General features: G+C 39.4%; 1 protein-coding gene across 4 annotated transcripts in view; it reads right to left on the bottom strand.

Annotated features, from left to right (window-relative positions):
* Positions 1-16560, bottom strand: part of ppp2r3a (protein phosphatase 2, regulatory subunit B'', alpha) — a 66329-nt gene extending 49769 nt beyond the window's left edge. For 3 of the 4 annotated variants that reach the window (XM_044166324.1, XM_044166322.1, XM_044166325.1), the window contains exon 1: positions 16372-16560. The gene's annotated coding sequence lies outside the window, so the exon portion shown is untranslated. Of the gene's footprint in view, positions 1-16059; positions 16342-16371 lie in introns of those variants that run through there. The other variant, XM_044166323.1, reaches the window with a different exon arrangement.
* Positions 16561-17417: the final 857 nt, after the last annotated feature.

Below are 17417 nucleotides of genomic sequence, written 5' to 3'. Positions count from 1 at the left end.
TGTGTGTGTTTCCAGATAACATGAGCAGGTAGTGAGTGCCATGATTCAAAATTTTCCAGTCAGCGTTACTGAGCTCCTGGTAGACAGGGAAGGCAGACACACAGTCATCCTGTGGGTATACTGCCAAGTCTTCCATGTCTGTGTCTCACATCTGTTTGCCGTTACACACATGTATGCAAACACTCACACACACACACACACAGTAAGCACTGTAAGACGCATTCGGTCACAAACACAGACGCAAACTCACACCTAGACTTGCACAGTTTGGTGCGAGAGGTCTATAACTCCCACACAAACCACCCACACAAGTTTATGGATCAAACTGCCAGTATTGGCTGAAAAGAGTGTGCATACTTTGCAAACTATTCATTGATAAATTAAGTTTAAATCACATTTGAATGCTTGAAAAGAGGCGTCAACTTCACAGTCAAGGATATGAATTCTTACTTTCTGAAGAAATATAATAATAATAGACTGTCAGTCAGACTGAATAAGAATGTTTTCAGCCCCTTTATATTGCATTAAGTTGCTATTGTCTTATTTCCATCTAACCAGCCAATCAGTACCTGCTTGCAACAGACGAAACTGGTAGCACATAAAAAATATTAATACCTGAACATGGAAAGTTATCATTCTGTATACGTATCTCTACAATTTAAGTTCTCGAAAAAACAAAGAGCAACAAGCCATAATTCAATTGTATACTTGCCATTTTGCCTTAAGTGGCCCTTTCACATCAACAGTCTTGAGGTGTTATTTCCCACTACCAGAAATACACACACAAAAACACACACTTCTGATCCCTCAGGTTTTGGCTCCTCCAGCAGCAGTGACAGTATGACTGTTTTGGCCTTTGAAGTCAGGAGTCAGTAAACCTCTGGGAAACTGGCTTCGATCCTTGCCCCGTCTCCACCCCTCAGTCTGCAACCAAAGAGCAGCTTCCCGAAAAGCCTCATTATAAAGTCAAGAGAGGAGCTTCTTGTTATAATGATCTATTCAAAAAGCCCTGGGCCTTTGTGTCAAGTTAAGTCCAGAGATTGTATCTTCATTTTGGGAAATACTCGCTCATTTCAAAAGCATCAGTCATTCGTCTTTAAAAGCTTCCCATCTCCTCAACTCTTTTTCCCAGTGACACGCTGCACTGTTTGGGATTAAGACTCCGGGCTTTAGCAGAGGAGATATTCTGACTTAAAAGAGTGGAATTGAGAAAGTCCATCATGCTTACAAAGACAGAAAGGAAGGGAGAGAGACTTTGACATATTGAGGTGGAAAAAAACCCTCACATCCACATATGTTCACATGCTCACTCAGAAACACAGAAATGCTCAGGCAACATTGCCAGCAACACATCCACGTGGACGAAAGACCAAGCTAGAGAGAGAGAAAGAGAAAGAATAAAGGCAGAAAAGAGTAAACATATGCCATCTCTTCACCTCAGATGGTTGTCTCTGTTTAGAGAATGGCTTCTCTTTTTACCCCTTCTAATTTGCAATCCATCATCATCCCCTTTCATCAGGACAAAAAGACAGATTTTAGATTCCTGGACTTTAAGGGCATTCCATTACAATGTGACTTATGAGAAAACAGTCTGACAGTGCTTTAGTGTGTGATTAATATGTTGTAGGTGTATGTTGCATGCATAGGAGGAGGGAGTACAGTGTGTACGACCTATACATAAGTCCTGACGCCTAGGGGTAGAGTAGCCTGCATTCCTCTGATTCAGCCTAAACGATGGATATCTTAGATGCCTTCCCTCACTGTCACAGTCTCTCTCTTAACAGCCTACCTTGCCCAAGGGTGAATCTTAACACTGAACTCCTATCGTCACCTCCTTTGCCCCTTTATACTCATGCATGCCAGAAAATGTGCCACTTGATCCCCATATTTCTTCAGGATGCAACAGCAACAAATGGAAACAGGATTTGAATTTGATTTGCATCATGGCATCATGTGGATCGAGAACTATTTTCATCATTTGATTGTAAAATAGTCTTACACATTCCTGAATATAAAAAAGTAGGGCTGTAACTATTTTCATCATTGATTAATCACTTTGTCTATGAAATGGAAGAAAATAGCAAAAAAATGCCAAGGCAACATATTCAAATGTCGTATTTTGTCCAAAAGCACCCAAAGAGTCCAAAACCCAAACATATTATTTTTCCTTGTGAATACCTGTATAATTTTACCTCCAAAAATCGTATTCAAGAAATGTTTTTGGTTAAATTGGTCATCACTGGTAGACAAGATGTCACAAGCCAAAAAAGTTGGGAAAAGTTGGAGTATTTAATCAGTTCCTCAGCAAAAAGTTATGTTTATGAGTTATGTTTTTATGACATATTGTACACTGATTGTAAACATACTGTCAAAGAAATAAGAAGGTGGCAAGAAGAGGAATCAAGGAAATAAGGGATTGAATAAACAACAAAGTACCAAAATATTCCCTGTGCGAGTAAAAGGGCAGATGACGGAGGGATGAAGGAGGAGGAAGAGGCTCCACTCTATTTGTTGTGTGTTTTTTGGCTCTGATCCACGTCTCTGAACTTCAGCTTTCATGTGTATGTGTGTATTCATACATACTGTATCTGATCCTCAGGGCATGTGAACATAAGCATAAGTCAAAGCATGTGCAGCGTGTGCCTGAGTGAACCAGTATGAAAAACACAAAGCTATTTTTTTCTTTCCTGAAAGTTGACATTATAATGATTCCAAGTTTTCACCCATATATAATGGTATGTGATTTTCATACGTGTGTGTTTCTATTTTTGAGCACACGCAGAAACTTTTTTTCTGTGTATGTGTGTGTGTTTGTGTGTGCTGTATGTTTTGGCCCTAGAACTGTGGGATTGCGTTTATCAACAACAACAACATAGTCCCAGCCATCCCTTGGGACCATGAACACTAAAAGCCCTTCTGGTTCCCATGAGCGAACGGCCCACGCAGCCTGTCACTGGATTGTGTTGGTTTTATTGTAAAACGCTATACAGTGTTGCTCCAAATAAACCAGTAAATCACTGCTTAATCACAACGTTACTATGATGAAATTGCAGTGTAATTACACACACAGGCCACATCAATGTAGTCAACATGTAGCTGGTCCTGTCTCCATGTTTCTGAGATGAATGCTTTAAAACTCAGTCTTTAATCAGAATGCAATCAGAAAGTACAGACTGGGAAAGCCAGAGCATGGGATTGTATTATTATTCTAATTGTAGCTAATTTTACCTTGTAGTATGTTGTCATTGTACATTCACAGTCATTGTAACATAACTTTACAGTCTATTTTTACTCTATTCAATTCTCATAGACAGTTATGGGTATAAAGTATAAAACCCCAACAGAGAGATCTTTTACATTCTTAATGTCTAAATAAAATATACTGAGTTGACACTGTGAGTGTGGCAGGAGATATGTAGATAATAGGGAGGAATAACAGAAAAACATAAATCATCTCTAGAAATCAAGATGCATGTCCTTCTAATATCTAAGATATAAATTACTAAAGAAAAAGAGAAAAACTAATGACTTAATGTTTGTGACATGGGAAAAGTGTTAGGAAGAGAGAAACCAACAAAATAAACAAACTAGAAATAACCAAATAGGGAATAGAGCCAATGCATGAGCAAATTTACAAATAAAAGATAAAATCCCTGCATTCCAAGGTTAATCAAGATAATCCAGATATGGATCAATGTATAATCAAAAAGAACAGATTGACTCTCCTGCTGCATACAGTTTCTTTCTCAATATCAATGTAAAATTCAGTGTTTACACTATGACTTACATTCATTCAGTCACAGCAGGCTGTCCTTGGCCTAATGTTTCCTTACATACATTACAAAGATTCCAATGAGTTCTACGAAATGTAAAACAAGCTTTATGTTTCATGGAGTGCTACTGTAATACTCACATGCCCATATGTACAATCAAGGAGTTATTGTTCTCTGGAATTGTTTCTTCTAAAGCGATTTAAACATAAGTGATGGAGGAAAACATCCGCAGGCCTCGTTCTGTGTAAAAATTGATTCTAAAGTTCACCTGAAGCTAATTTTAAGTTAGATAAATCAAGTGGGTATCTTCCAAAGTTGCAGTCTTTTTAGTACAAAATTCCCTCTTTGTGTTACTATCCCTCTCCTGTGACTCAGCAAGCAAACACTATCTGTAAGCACAAAGAGGGAATTTGCAAAACTCTCAATAAAGCTGTAACTATAATATTGGGCACATTACATGCTGTAGTAGCTGTTAACTGTAAAGAGTATGGCACTGCCTAATAACAGATGAAAGAGGAATCGGGCCTGAATTCAGCTACTGAAGCCCACATCATGCACCCTTGGGAAAAAAAATGAATAAAGCTACAAAGATAGCAAAAAATAAAAGAAAATGGGAAAGAAGGGAAAGAGAGAGAGAGAAAGACCCGGTAGATTCAGTGTACAGGTGATGTGGCCACAGCTGCAGCGGTACAACAAGCTGTCTTTGATTCACTGCAGTTCAAACACATAGCAGGAAAATCACCTCACTGATGAAAGAAAGCCAATGATATCAAACTACCACATCTCAGCTCTCCCAGGCATGGGGCACTGACACATACACACACGCATACATACTCACACACACAATATCACACAATATTATACTAAGGGCTGTCACAGGAGAAGAATTTCCAAAGTAACTGTGAAAGCATGAAGATATTTATACCAGCATTATAAAGGCCATAATACAGGTATGTGCAGCAGTTCATCCCCTATACTGTAGGACAGTATAGGCCCCCTGAGGGGCCTGTACCTGGACAGATGTGATGGAAAGTGAAGAAGAAAGTGCCGTCAGGGTTGTCTGAACAGATCAGAAGACAGATGAACGAGATAAAGAAGACAGAGAAAGAGAAGGAGAGGGGAGGGAGGGCAGAAAGAAAGAAAGAAAGCAAAAGAGAGACAGTAAAAGGCATGGCAGAAATTGTTGCTCCAGTAAAACACGTCAAAATCAGTCCTTATACGTGTTTAAGGCTGCTTCCAGAAAAGCAAAATAGATGGGAGGGAGGGAAAAGCTATGTTTCCATTCATCTGCCGAGGGAATTTTGAGTAAACTCCCAAAATGTCACAAAAAACCCCTAAAAAAAAATACAAGCTAAAATGCTTCATTCCCAACAGCTGGGTTTAAGTGAATAAACAGGCTTCCTGAATGTAAAATTAAAAAAAAATAACATCCACAAGGACAATGAAGAGACAAGCTGTTATTGTCTTTTACCGTCAGCAAATTTTGCTCATATTTCATCCTTTCATCCAAAAAGGATAGAAAATAAAAGATATGCAGTTCTATTCAAATGCTAATGCACACATTAATATCCATTCAACCAGAACAGAAAACTTACACATGCAAACAGCAACAGGTGTGTGACATTTCTGGGAGGTTTTTAAAGAATCTGACAGACAACATTTCAAGACATTTCTGGAGTCTTGTACAATAGAACTGAACCACGTGACTGATCATGCCAAACTCATATAATTTTTAAATTGAATCTACTTAAAGTCGGAAAAATGTTTTGCATGATTGGTAAGATTTTATCTAAAAATTGTAGTCTTGCTTTGACTCAGTAGAGACAGGGAAATGTCTCTGATGTCTCTCCAAGACATCAGATGAAGAGAAAAAGAGAAAAATGACCCCTGTTTGAGGATTTCTTGGGTCTCAGCTCTCAGCATGACTCGGCTCTAACAACCGGTGGAAGTTACTCTCATCTCTCTGGTGTCTGTGCATGTCTGTCTCACAGCAGGGATCCAACACTGTCTGTAACCATGGAAACCACAAGGATGTAGCGCTGACAATCATAGGAAGCGATGGCATATTATACAGATGCCACACACATACACGGAAAACCATCTTCCCATGATCAAAGTAAGGAAAAAGTCACACAATTGGCATCCTCAAGAGTCCGCTGGGACTTCGCCACTGTGTTTTGCTGAAGTAAAAAGAAAATGTTTTGATAGGTGAGCTGAGCACACTTACTTCTGGTGGAGTCCTGCTTCACATTCACACAGCTACTGAGTCCTCTGCTGTCAGCTAAGGAGCAACTCCACTAGAGTTGTTCAAGTTCAACATGTTGCTCAAGGGCAACTTGACCTGTTTACTTTATGCCTGTTTACTTTCCTCGCCCAGACTTTCTCAATCCAGCAGCCCTCTGATTATGAGCCCGCTATATCAGCTACAGCCATACTATACAAAACCTCTTCCCTGGAATTCCAGGCCACAAAAACGAAACCCCTGAAATATCCTTTGTGAATTAGCAATCATACCATGTACGTATGTTATGTAAGGTTGAATCTGTTCTAGCCCTCATCTTTCCCTCCTGTTATGCCACTGTAGACTACCTCTTAAAGCAGAATTGCTGTGAAAGTGGGGTGAAAAGACAAAGGTCATATACTGTATAACAGACAATCTTTAGCATTGCTCTCCTTTGAATGAGCTGCAAATGCACAATTATGCAAACACAGAAAAGCATGCATGTCATCATAAAATTAACCAAATGAGCAACTATGAGAGAAAAATACAGAGTAGATCCAAACAAGGTTTTGCATGGAATTATCTCTGGTTTATGGCAAATTCAGTTGCACTGAACTCCGCTGTGCTGTAGAGCAGTTACACACACACACACACACACACACACACACACACACACATAGCCACTAGTGGTCAGACTGGCAGGCAGGAGGGAAGCTTGAGTGTGCTGAGATCTGACCAGTTCACCGTATACTGGCTGCCAACAATCCACCGCACACACACACAAAAACACACCACTGCTTTGTCCATCCACAACTCCTGAGTGTGTGAATACATGCATGTCTATGCGTGCCTTTGCATACATCCATACATGTGTGCGCACAAGAGTATCCATGTGAGTTTGACCTTGTTTTTGTGTGTGCACCGCAGGCCTGCGTATCCATATATATATATATATATATATATATATATATATATATATATGTGTGTGTGTGTGTGTGTGTGTGTGTGTGTGTGTGTGTGTGTGTGTATGTGTATGTGTCTCTGTGAGCGATTGTGTTACAGTGTCCTCTAAGTGTATATGTATGGGAGTGAGGAGTTAAAGACACAGTATAAACAATGTAGGGACTCCCTTGGCTTGTGTTTACTGACCGAGATAAAGGCTGTCATTCCTCTCTCACCACCAACCTACTTCCTCCTCCCGTCCAACCAGAAAAAGGGAGAGATGCACTTAAGCCTTGGCAATGTCAGAGTGATCTTATCTATCCAATAAAGCCTCTTGAATGGATTTAGATTAAACTCAGTGAGGGGAAAAAACAAGAGAGGGCACACTGGTGCAAAGGGGTATTCCCCCCGAGAGAGACCGCTGCCCTCCTCCTCCACTTCTTCTCCTCCCACCTCACATGTTAATGTACTTACAGCTCTGCAAAACCTTCCCTCTGCCCCGAGACGCTGGCTGGCATAACAAACAGGAGCAAAGCCTGAAATAGTCTCTCCCACTATTTCCCATGCTGCACTGGAGTTATTTCCGCGGTAAAGCGAATTCCCGGCGTTGGATCAAATAATCTACCCACTTCTCTGTCTTTCTACTTCCCACTCTCTGTGAGTTTTGCTGGATTACTGTCATTCTCTTTCTGCCACCTTTCCTTCACGTCTCCTCACCCCTTTCTCTTGCTTTACCTCGCCATTTCTCCATCTTTTTTCCCCTCTTCCTCCCACCATTTCTCTCCATCTGTGGTAGGCAGTGAGACGCATGGTCTACCCACACTGACCAATAAAAAGCAGCCCTTTGCCTCTGTCATTTAGTCGGCCTGTCTGTTATACAGCTCAGGATGTTGCAGGCCAGGATATCCCACTGCCTCAGCGGTCGAAGACACAGACTATCTACTTATAATGTCACAGGTTTGGATTCGTCTCATGACCTTTCTTGCAAGTTGTCCTCCCCTTTGCTTGCTATCTTTCTAATCTCTTGCTTCTGTTTTCCAGTCTTTTTAACCAAGGGGTTACTTGCACACATTTACACCTTGAGGAACTGCAACCACAGTCTGACTCTATAAACTCAGAAATGCATTTAAACGCATCTTAATGCAGCACAGGCTTCATCTGCTTCCACTGTGAGAGAGAACACAACAGAGGAGAGAAGTAATGAACAGAGCAGGGAGAGTAAAAGGAGCATAAAAAGCAGCAATAAAATATTTTTAGCTTCAGACCCATTCATGTCTCGAACTAGGGCCAGGAAGAACCACACTGCCATGACTATGAATGGTACTGTTAGTTAGTTAGTATTTTCTTTCTCTTTCTTTCTTCTCTTGCTCTCTTTCTTTCTCTCTTGGCAAGTGCCCTGCCACTGGAGGAATGCTTGGTTCAGATTCACATGTGTGTGTATGTGTGTATGTACCAGCGTGTGTTGAGTCTGGACAAAGAGAGCCAGTGTGGACAACAAAACACAATCAACCACTCAATGGATAGCTATTAACTCATCGCACACAAATGCACACAAACACACACACACACACACACACACACACACAAATTCCAGAGTCCACGGACGAGAAGCAGTGACATTCAGACCCAACCAACCAATCAGCACGATTTTAACGCAGCCACAATGGAGCCAGTCAATGAGCAGCAGAGGATGATGGGAGATCTGTGAATCAAAGTGTACGGCTCCTCATTCCTGTCTCACTAATCTTCACCTCTCCCTCCTCCTCCTGTCATTCTCTCATTCCTCCTTTTTCCCAGGGTGGATCTCTCAGTGGTTAAAGGTGGTTAGAAGAGGCCATCGAGCTTGTCCACCTCCCACACACTCATGTATGAATCACCCCATTGTGGGCTGGGTTTGATTCTTAAAAGGCCTTTACATACAGACATTTTTTTCGTGCGGTTAATTCGCACGTCAATATAGTTTTTTGAACTGTTGTTTTTGTCATGACTACTTTCAGACAGAACGCGAATTTTACATGGCAGGAATTTTTTTTAAAAGACTTTAATCTCTGTTTTATAATCTTGTTTTTTCATGTCATAACATATTTTTAACAGTGTGAATTTGTTTTTACATTATTTCAGTAAACATAATCAAGAAGTACTTTGGGGCTTTCTCCTCTCTCCTCCTTTTTCCTCCTCTCTATCTTCTTTATTATTTGTTTGTCAGTCGTTTTATTTTAACTTGTGCAAACTCAAATTCAAACTGTCTTATCATCTTACAGCTCATATTTATTGCCCCGACTAACTTGCTTTCCCAGATTTCAGCAAATAAGTTTGGTGAGTACAATGTTATCCGAACTGACAGAAACAATGTCCACAACTATGGACATACTGTAAGACCCAAGTTCTAATAAAATGCATACTTACTAACTATGTGTAAAGTTTGGATGTTGTTCTACTAAGAAAACATGTACCTCAATGAGATGCACGTGATTCTAACTTTTTACATGGTTCTGAATATTATAAGAAAATGTTATATCAATATCAAGGAAAAGCTATGCTAATGACAGCAATTTTGCCCACATCACCCACAACTACTTCAAGCCAGCTTCAGGCTACCACCAAAACTGACAAGTAGTCAATCTTATCCAGTCTTTCCCCTGTAATGGTAGCCCACTTTTATGGTTTGCCACAAACCACAACATGCAAAAACAAAAGGTGAACTGCTTGTAAGCTAACTTTGAAGGATCTCCTCTCTCCCTATCTTTGAATTTCCCTTTCTTAATTTATCTGCCTCACTCTCTCTTTCTAAATGCAGAGAGAACATAAAAGGAGACTCAGGTCAAGGTGGCTCCCTTGGTTGATGCTGTATTAACTGTCATTAACTGTCTCTCCTGCAAAATGGGATTTGTGTTATGAAGGTTACCACTGTGAGTGGTGGTAAAAAGTCAGAAAGTTAGAAAATGTATTTTGACTTAACAAGAGCACCAAGGCAGTGATAACCAAGCAGAGCATGTAACCTCGGCTTATTGAGATGTAGCTCCCTGTCCCCGCCTTTCCCCCCTCCCATTTCACTATCACACTCACACTTTCCCTGTCACGTCTTCATTTTTAGCAGCCGGCAGTGTTACATGGAATATGAGACGACCACCCACACACACTCACACACATATGCTGCTGGGAAATGTGAATGACTGTGTCACTAAAAGTGCCATGAAGACACTAAATACAATAGTGCCTTGTGCTGCAGTGATGAGTAACTCAGAGCTTTTGTGTGTCTGTGTGTGTGCATGTGTGCACGCGGGTGTGTGTGTGTTTGCTTGTGTGTTACACAACTAAGGGCAGGCAAGCACATGTGGGTGCAGAGAGCTACATAAATCACACTCTGAATCAATTAGAAAGCATACATGTGAGTCCTATGGCAGTCGGTGGCCTGGCATACAGTTTAATTCTGGCTTGATTACAGACACACCACACCCATACAACACACACACACATCTAGACGAACAGCCAGACACACACACGCACACACCCACAATGAGGGTGTGGATAACTCATAATTACACATGAAAGTAATCCAAAAATGAGACTTAATTAAAATTTTGTATTCTACTAGATTCTGTCTTCTCTTTATGTGCATCTCTCTCTGTTTATCTTTTTATTACCACCTTACGTAAAACACACACATGCAGACAAAACTCGTACTCACACACAGCAGCTGTCTGACAGACAGTCAAACACAGTAGCAGGGAGTTGTCCTGACTTAACCAAAGAGGTGTGTGTCTGTCTATTTTAGTTCAAACAGTTTCTACCTCTGTTACTTTGCTATTACATAACTCTGTTTTATTGACTGCACTCCTGTTGTATATTACCTTACATGTCTGTGCTGGTGTTGCATTCACAGATTCATAACATCTGTATCTGTTGAATTTATGTAACTGGGTATTCTTTCTTGCACTACCACTCCCTTGGTTAGAAAACAATGAAAAATGTTTGCTTAGATAGAGGCCAATAAAGATAGATAAATAGAGGCTAATGAAATATTTGGTACTAAATTGTCCATGGTGCCAACTGATGTAGCTAAATTAGTAAGACAGAAAAGTTTAAAAAGGTACATCCTGTGATTTTTTGCAATGTCCAACAGCACTTTCCTCCCAACTCATTGTTGATGTTTTAAAACTCAACTGTGAACTGCATTGAGTTTCAAAAACAGATTTTAAAGTGGTACTCCAGCGATTTAGCATTGCACTTCCACAAAGCTTGGAAAATTAGCTTTTATCTATCTCTGGCACAATACATTAAAATTGGTGTTTAATATTGTACATGGTCCCTTACAAGTAAATTAAATAAAAATAACTTGCGAAAGACTTAAAAGATTTAAAAACAGAAGGTCAGCAGAGTCTGAGATATGCTAGTGTTGGTGTAACATCAAAAATGCTGGATCCTAAATATAGTAACTAGGGCTGCACAATTAATCAAAATATTATCAAAATCGCAATATGGCCAAGTGCATTATCCAAACCACAGCAGCTGCAATTTTTTGATAAAGGTAAAATGTGTAACAAAACAGCATTAGAATGAAGTACTGCAGTGCTGCAGTGATGCCCTGGCCTACAAATCTTGTTCCCCAGTTTGTTTGGTACAGACCCCAACAAATCATCATGATTTTAATAGTTTTTTTAGTGAAAATGAAAATTGAGTTGCATTTCCCATAATGCAACTCAATAGCATCGTTACACCCTTCTCACCTGGTAAACGCCCAGCTCTTTTAAACTCCACACTCTCAATTTGAAAGAGGCTTTCTGTTACAATTTTGTAGTCTCCAAGCCTAAATTCAGTTAACTCCTGATGACATCTTCAAGGTTATTTTCTCAGACTTTAAAAGGCTCCATCCAGTGCTACAGAAGACAGTAGTAGTCCCAGACAAGTAGGAGAAGTAATCCTCATGGCGAGTAAACTGAACTTCGTGTGTAAAATCTGTGGAGTGTGCCTTTTTTATTTTGATGGACTAATTTAGGTCACACTGGTCTGCACCTCAATACTACAGAACAACAAAAATGCAGTGTCCTTTAATATATTCAATAACAACCTTTTCTTGAATTAAAAACCTGCTCCAACCTGCTCCAATGTACTCCAGGAGACTAGTTAAGTCAAGTCAAGCCAAAAACCTTTATTTAATTATTTTTTTTAAGTGATGAAACCTCAGGAAGATTACTGACAATTATTGTCTCTATTAACCCATTCATTGTTTGGTCTAGAAAACATCATAAAACAATAAACACGATGTGGAACACGATATCCTAGAGCACAAGGTGACATCTTCGAAGTGTCAAATGTCTTCTTTTGTCCGACCCACAGTCCAAAACCCAAAGATATTCAATTTACTATAATGCAAGACCAAGAAAGGCAGCAAAACCTCCCATTTGAGAACTTGAATGTAATTTTTTGCTTGAAAAAGGGCTTAAATTATTACTCACTTATCAAAATAGTTGCAGAGGAGCAGATCAGGTGCCCACCAGACATGACTGATCCACATTAAAAAAAAAAAACATCACTGGAATGAAACAGGGTGTTGTGAGTCTACGTTTTGTGACTCAGCCCACTGATCCAACATACGTCTGCCCTAAACCACCACAACTACAGTCATTACATCAGGACACTCCCAATGTAGTCCTATGGGATATTGTTGCTAGGCACTTACTGTCCTTCTACACCTATGTGAGAAATGGATATAACCCAGATTAATACCACACACACACACACACACACACACACACACACACCTACAAAGTTGCACACACAAAGCTTGGGAACAACAAGCACCTGTGAAAAGACGCACATCTGTGAGGGACTGAGAGAAACCATGGTTCATATAAATACAGTTCCAAAACAGACACAGACTCTGTCGCCCATCCGCCCACCAATCCACCCACAAACCATCCATTCGAGCTGGGAAGCAACAGACCAAGTAGCTGATCAGGCAACTTATCTGGAAGTTAAAACACATAAAAACAACCTCCTCCACAATGTGTAGATGAGAGGAGACGGAAGGGGAGAAATTGAGTAATGGTGTAAAAAGAGGAAGGCAAGGACTGCAGTTATTAAAATGTTCTGTCATTTAACTGGATTAAATTGATATCAGTGGCCCTTTAAAAATGGATAATGATAGGAATAGGCAGCATCATTTGATATGCTGTCATAATTTTGGTATCAAGAATGATAACTCTGGCTCAAGTAAGATGACAAGCACTGAAATCCTTTGATAAAAGAGGAAAACCACAACTACCACTTATTAATGGAGGAAGGGGGATGCAAACTGCGTGACTTCTCTCTCTCTCCTAAAGTGTGAATTTACTAATTTTCCCCCGGTGGATTGAGACTCTAGGATAAATTTACACACGGAGTTGATGTTTGTCCCCAAGCTAGTTGAACATCATGTTTCACTCACCAGTAAAGGTGAAAAACACACGTTTGTTTCTCTCATGCATAAATAACTTCCAGAAACTTCCAAAGGATATTTTCTCTTAACAACACATACCAGTGCAGATTGAGAAGAAGGTGCAAAACACACACAAAAATGCAACTGCATGATCTGCTCAGCCTTCTTCTATCTGACCATAGCTAATGATTCATTTCAATAACAAGTAATCTCTCGAATTAATTAAGATAAGATATTCTATTTAGGGCTGTGACTAATGGATTATTTTCTCTATTAACCCATTCATGGTTTGGTCTAGAAAAAAATCATAAAACAATAAAATATGTGGATCACAATAAGTAACATCTTCAAATGTCTTGTTTTGTCTGATCCACAGTAAATCATTAAATGTTTAGCTTGAAAAATGGTTTAAATGATTAATCAATTATCAAAATAGTTGCATATTTTTTGATCAACTAATTTATGAATCAATTGATTGTTGCAGCTTTACTTATAATCCTTATTAAGCAGATCGGGTATTGGCCAGACATGATTGATTCACATTATAAAAACTTGATTCAGTGATTCCCCCTTTATTTAGTTGTACAGGGTGACAGACTGAATTTTGAGCATCAAGGCAATCCCTTGTACATAATATTGTCATATTTATCCATTTTTGCCATTAGTTATTATTCTGTCATTCAAACTGCATTCTCACATTGTTTCCTGTTCTGTTTTGCTCATTTGTTGTGGAGAGCTAATGTCACTACAAGAGAGACTCATAGCTTCAACCAATCAGTTCCATGCAGTGAAAAAAATTAGCACAGGTTTTGGATTGGCACTCAGTATCTGCAGATACCCTGAGTTAAAACTGGAACAACTATTTGATTAATTAAGTTGTTTTTTTTTTTTACTTTCCTTTATGCCAGCATCACATTTGTGAGAATTAGCTGCTTTTCTTTGTCTTATTTGATAATAAACTTTTAGACTGTTTGTTCAACAAAAAAGCTATTTGAAAAACGGTTTTCAGACATTTTATAAGCCAAACAATTAATCAAGAAAAAAAAACAGCAGATTCATCAGTAATGGAAATAATCGTTAGTTGCAGTCCTACCCTGAGTTTAGGTATCAGAACTGGTGTTGGGAGAGAAAAGGGCCGATTGGTGCATCCTTACAAACAAAGCAGCAATTATTGCCTTAAAATGACTTATTATCATAATTGTTGTCGATTACGTTTCTGTCAATCAACTAATCTGTTAATCAACTTAGTTTCTGTTTCCTGTCATTCTCCACTGTCTATAAGAGTAGCAAAATAATAGCCATACAACAGAAAGGCTATCTGGCAAGTCGCAGGTTTGTCTGTACTGCCAAAGTGTCCTTGAGCAAGACATCCTGACCAGCATCTGTGGTGATGCTATGAAGAAGAAGAAAAGAGGAATTCTTATTTCTAGGTATAAAAAAAAACATAAATGAAAAATATAACAATAAAAGATGAGCTGAAGTGACTAATGGACTCTAACATCTAAGCTGTTCAATTTCAACAATAGGTTGAATCAAACACCTGTAGAGCCGTCTAAACCCAGCTCCAAAACCAGATAATACAAAGAAGAGGACCAAAGGCAAACACATATTCACGCACACTGACTTAACTGGACTGGAGGGCACTGAAATCTAATCATGAAACAGATAAGATGTAAAGGAGACTTATATTGGTGTCAGCATCAAGGAGAAGAACGCGGCCTAACTTAGACGCACGTCACAGTTGTTATAGTCTGTCTATTTATGGAGCTTGAAATAAAGTGGACTTCAGGGTAATAAGCTACAGCAGCCTTGCACAGTATGAAATCAAAGCACTGAGGTCATTATGGGTCATTATTAAAAGAAAAGACGTTAAGCTGACTGAACGAAGATGTTGCTCAGAGTGTGTGTGTGTGTGTGTGTGTGTGTGTGTGTGTGTGTGTGTGTGTGTCACATCTATTCTAGGAGAATTCCAGAGGGGAGACCCTGTGACTGACCCCCACCTCACAGGATCTGACAGGATATCACCACCCGGGCACACTCACACACACTTACTTATGCACATACACACAGAAATAAACAAATGATGGGAGTGTGGTAGGACATACACACACTTGCATGCACAAGAGACACACAGCAGTGATAAACTGCGAGCACCACATGTGTGTATGTAGGTTAGACACACCTTAGTTGATTTTTTTTTTCATTTTCTCACAATTTATTGTGTTTTTAAATGCCATTAAATTGATTTCTTTGCCTTGTGTAAAGCACTTTGAATTGCCTCTGTTTAAAAAGATGCTATAGAAATAAACTTGCCTTGCCCAGTAGGCTACATCTGCTACAGTGATTAACTTAAACAGTGCTTTAAAGTCAATTATCAGGCAGATTAATAGGACACAAAAGTGCACTACAAAAAAAATTACATCTTAAGTAAAAATGATAATAGTCTCATACTCTCCATTTGAAAAGAGTGGGGGGGGAAACAGTTTTTGGTAAGAAAATTCTGCTTTCTGAGCTTTGTATCCAAACACAATTCAGTTATTGGATTTCTGCAATAACTGAATCTAGACAAAAAAAAACATAACAAATTTTTTTTTTTATTGCACTTAAATCAAGGAGATAAGTTGACTTGCGCTAACAGAATTAAGTTACCTGAACATACTTCAAGACCAGCCTTTTTTTCTAAGGAAAAATAAGACTTCACTCACATGAGATCAGGCTAGTTTTTGCAGTAGGCAGGTTGCCCCCTTCACTGATCCGCTACAATCTGCGCGTCCAATCTCCAAACTTCCTGTGACACAACAGGAGGATCCCCCTCTAATAATGTGAAAGAGCACGCGCGCGCACATACGCGCGCGAACAGAAACACTAATAAATACGCCCTAGTTATCAAAAACCCTGCAGCTGACGATACAGGCGATATCCCTGCAACGCACGAGACAGCAGAGAAGACGGTGAACACACGGTAAAGTTTCCAAACAGAGAGAAGAGAAAACACTCATTTTGACACCATCTCTTACCTCTTTCTCCCCCCTCCCCTGCGCTCCTCCTTCAGCCGTTTCCAAACTCTGTCACGACGAGGCTCGCCGCAGACTGCGAAACCAAACACCCGCTTTTCGGTAACCGGGGAAGAGCAGAGAGAGTACAAACGTTTGCTCCAACATGCAGCGACTCCGTGTGTGTGTGTGTGTGTGTGTGTGTGTGTGTTTGGGGGGAATATGTGTATGTGACAGCTCATGGAGAGAATGAGCAGAGAGAGGAGAACCGGGGAACTTAGGGGGAGTTCCCGTTAACAGACATGCGGGGCGGGGGCTCGAGGAGAGTGACAGGCTGGCCAGTTTTTAGGTTCACAGCTCATTTCTCTAGTACATATGTAGGCAGTAACAGATGTGAAAAATACATTTACCCAATTATTGTATTTGTACTGTAGTAATATAATAGTATTTCCAACTTTATACTTGTATAGGGTAAATGTACTTTTTTCTACCAAATTAATCTGATAGGTAGCCTAAAGTCACAAAATATTTTAGCCTATGTACAAAACATATAAGCTCATGAAATATGATATTGCTATAAATTAAAGTTGCAACTAACGATTATTTTCATTATTGATCAATCTGCTGATGATTTTCTCAATCAACTGATCATTTTTGTCTATAAAATGGTGACAAATGCAATCTTCAAATTGCTTGTTTTGTTAACTGTCCAAAAACCCAAATATATTTAATTTACTATAACAGAAAACTAAGGAAACCAGCATATATTCACATTTGAGATGCTGGAACCAGTGAATGTTTGGCATTTTGCTTAAAAAACTTACTTAAACTTATCAAAATTGTTGCAGATTAATTTTCTGTAAGCTAATTGACTCATCTATTAATCAACTAATCGTTTCAGCTCCACAATAAATGAAACTACACAATAGGAGGGCTGGGTAGTTTCATTACCAGCTGTTTTGTATAGTTATAGCTATAAGGGTTATGTTGAGAGAATAGAAATCTACCTACCCTCCTTGTTTTAAGAAGTTGTTCCCTGTCTTTATTTTGAGGAGAACAGTTGGCTACTC

Source organism: Siniperca chuatsi, linkage group LG15 (genome assembly GCF_020085105.1).
Source record: "Siniperca chuatsi isolate FFG_IHB_CAS linkage group LG15, ASM2008510v1, whole genome shotgun sequence".
Classification (NCBI taxonomy): Eukaryota; Metazoa; Chordata; class Actinopteri; order Centrarchiformes; family Sinipercidae; genus Siniperca; species Siniperca chuatsi.
Note: the sequence above shows the minus strand (reverse complement) of the source record. Positions and strands in the feature narration are given on the sequence as shown.